This window comes from Eschrichtius robustus, chromosome 6 (assembly GCF_028021215.1).
Source record: "Eschrichtius robustus isolate mEscRob2 chromosome 6, mEscRob2.pri, whole genome shotgun sequence".
Classification (NCBI taxonomy): domain Eukaryota; kingdom Metazoa; phylum Chordata; class Mammalia; order Artiodactyla; family Eschrichtiidae; genus Eschrichtius; species Eschrichtius robustus.
The window spans coordinates 71,701,429-71,705,118 of NC_090829.1; the positions used below are offsets into that span (position 1 = coordinate 71,701,429).

The 3,690-nt window shown below is 40.8% G+C and overlaps 1 pseudogene; it reads right to left on the reverse strand.

The window, feature by feature from the left end:
- Positions 1 to 2,901: 2,901 nt before the first annotated feature.
- LOC137765901 (D-aminoacyl-tRNA deacylase 2 pseudogene) lies at positions 2,902 to 3,490 on the reverse strand (annotated as a pseudogene).
- Between the last annotated feature and the right edge of the window lie 200 nt (positions 3,491 to 3,690).

Here is a 3,690-nt window from a genome sequence, read left to right on the forward strand (position 1 = left end):
GTATCAGGTTGGCCTTGCTAAAGCACAGAGTTGGTCTGAGTCTCGTGGGGCCCTTCCAGTGCCAGCGTGTGGTCCCGGGCGCCACTATGGGGGTGGATGGGCAGCGCACAGGAGGACTATAAGCCCATGTCCATGCACAGGCTTGGGAGTATGTTCTAAGAAGGAGGCACTGCCCTGCCCATCATGCCGCACTGTACCTTCCATGCCGCCCTCCAGAAACATCAGAAGACAGGTCAGTTCAGGATTCTCTCCACACCACTGGAATACACCTGATTCGGTCCTGTCCTGAATCTGGTCCGTTCTCCTATCTGAAAACTGTCCCAGGCAGATGGAGAGAGGGAGGCTGGAAACTTCCCTCTTACTACACTCTGCTGAGTGATAGATATCCCACTCCTTTTTGCATTCCTAAAGCCTTTTCTGTGTGTGTGTGTGGAGTGGTAGTGGTGGGATAGGGTGGCAGGGAGTGGAAATGGTTTACAGAAAGCATGCCAGAGCTGGGGGTTCAACTCCTTCCCTCACAGGTGAAGAACCAAACTTGAGTCTGCCCGCCTGATGTGCAGCAACCCAGTCTACTTACACTGGGTTGTGGTGAAGGAAAGTACAGCATTTATTGCAGGGTCCCAATCAAGAACAGGCAGCTCATGCTCAGAAGACCTGAACTCCCCGATAGCTTTCAGAAAGGGTTTTTAAAGGCAACATTAGGGGTGAGGGTTGTAGGGTGCATGATCAGCTCATGGACATTCTTCTGATTGGTTGGTGGTGAGGTAACAGCGTGGTATTTCTGGAGTTAACATCATCAACCTGGTTCTGAGGTCCGCATGCCTGTGGTCAGCATAGTTAACTTCTTCCACCTGCTGGGGGTTTTATTTTATTTTGTTTTTATTAACATCTTTTTTGGAGTACAATTGCTTTACAATGTTGTGTTAGTTTCTGCTGTATAACAAAGTGAATCAGCTATACGTATACATATATCCCCATATCCCCTCCCTCTTGCTCTGTTGGGGGTTTTAGTATCTGCAAAACAACTCAAGAATACGGCTCAGGATATTACCTATAGCCCTTGAGGAGGAACTAAAGGTCCTTGACTTTGTTTTATGGCTAAACTATTATTATTTGTCTTGCTTGACTGTTTTCCTTTGCTTTTGCATTTCCTCACTTCTCTGATTAAATTTGTTCTTTGGAACTCAGAGAGATCTAGGAGGCTCAAGCTTTTCTACAAACAATTTGGTAGGGATTGAACATGAGAAGGAGAGTGATAATGCTGAATCACAGACAATAACTTTAGAGAATGAGCACTCCTAAAAGGGGCATGGAGTGCTGTGGGAAGACAGGCCAAAGAAAGCCCATCAACCTAGGTGGCCTTTTTGGAGGAGGTGGCATTTCAGCTGCACGGAAGGATATACTTCAAAAAGTGAACTGTCATATTTCACCTTTGGCATAATAAGCTCTTAATTGTGATAATGGCTAAGAAACTTTACAGTGTATTGATGTCATACATTTTACTTCAACCTGTTATAAAGTCCCCAATACGTTGCTATTATTTTTGCTTTGAACAGGCAATTACATTTTTAAAAATGATCTTTGAAAGGGACTTGTAATAAAAAAGATCATATACACTTACTCATGTAGTTACCATTCCTGGTACTCTCCAGTCCTTTCCATAGATCCAGATTTCCATCTGGTATAATTTTTAATGGATTTCTGTTGCTATTTCTTATAGTATAGGCCTGCTGCTGCTGAGCTCTTTCAGCTTTTTATTTATTTAGTTTACTGAAGTATAGTTGATTTACAGTGTTGTGTTAGTTTCAGGTGTACAGCAAAGTGATTCATATATATATATATATATATATATATATTCCTTTTTAGATTCTTTTCCATTATAGGTTGTTACAAGATATTGAATATATAGTTCCCTGTGCTATACAGTAGGTCCTTGTTTTTTAATCTATTTTATATATAGTCATGTGTATCTGTTAATCCCAAACTCCTAATTTATCCCTCCCCACGCCCTGCCCCTTTGGTAACCATAAATTTGTTTTCTACGTCTGTGAGTCTGTTTCCATTTTGTTTTGTGTTGTTTGTTTGTTTTTTCCGGTAGAAAGCATCCCTTTTTATTCCTTTTATAGCAATCTAAACCGACAAGAGAGGAACTTCCTAAAAGATTTATGAACACTAATTTAATGAAACAGTAACTTTTAAAAACCAAAGACAGAAAATGCAACACACATTATTTTTGTAAAAAACTGAGAAACAGAATATTAAGCCATTAGTATATTAAATAAAAACAACTTTTAGTCCCCCATACCTTGTTCCTATATCAACTAAAGATTCTGAAAATAATTTAAAGCACTTGGATGTCCTTGGAGGGTAATATTAAAATGCACAATAACATTTCTGTATTACATTTTCATAGATATGATTAGAAGGAATAGTAAATTGCATATTCTTTCATTCAAAATATGGAAATCTGAAATACTAAAACAAAATTGACAAAATAATAATCAGTTTGTGCTGGGTTTTACCTAGTTTTAACCCAAATAGTGATTTTTATTACATACTGCATACATTTGAGGGTATAAGAAATATATTTTTCTTGATTATACAGAATGCTTAATTGTAAAATGCTTAAATACAGCTCTCTAGGAACATTTCCATGTTCTTATCAATGACCATAAAGTGAATAGAAGGCATTTTTCAAATTTTTGAGTGCGAGTTTAGGCGAAAGCAGGATGGAAGGTGACTGAGATCCAGAGTTTAGGTGACGTGGCAAGGCCATCCAATTAGCCGGCTGCAGAGTTATGGATGGGACCCAGGATTTTCTTGTCTAAAAATCCTGCAGATTAGTGTACTCAAGAAGAAGGGGAAGAGAATCTAATTACAACTGTAGAAACTTTTAATTTTTCAAAACTCAATTAGGTGTGTGTATGGTCCATTGGTGTCGAGCTTTAACACCTGCCTGTTGCCGTAAGTGCCACGTTCCATCACCACCCCCAGCTTCGGCACACTTGCTGTTAGCAGCTAATTCTTCTTTACAGAGAGTCACAAATTGGGAATAAAGTTCTAACCCCTCTTCTTTTCCAGAGTTAGAGTGATACTGCGAGCTTCTTCCTTTTACTCTCCCCCCAAGGGTGGCTTGAGGGATGGTAAGAATGTTGCCAGATAGATCCAATATAGAGATGTGCTTGCCATTTTCTGTTTCACTTAATTTCACATTTAACAGTGTATTAACCATTCTGGGAAGAAGCTCTTTATCAGCTCCCTTGAAAAATCACACGTAGATCACTAATCCTCTCTGGACCTCCACCCACTGGGCCGCGGCGTCCCCCTCGGCAGGGCGTACTTGCAGCTGGGCGTGCAGGCACTGCTGCAGGACGGCCCGGGCCTGAGGTGGCCGGCCACTTTCAGCATGGCTCAAGCCCGCGCGGATATCCCACAGGTTCCCGCCTCGCGCCGCACAAGCTCGCCCCCCGGGGCTCAGGGCTGTTTCCATTTTGTAAATAAGTTCATTTGTAACATTTTTTTTAGATTCCACATATAATTGATATTGTATGGTATGGAGGTTCATTTAAAAAACTAAAAATAGAGTCACCATGTGATCCAGGAATCCCACTCCTGGGCATATATCCAGAAAAGACAAAAACTCTAATTTGAAAAGATACATGCACCCGATGTTCATAGCAGTGCTGTTTA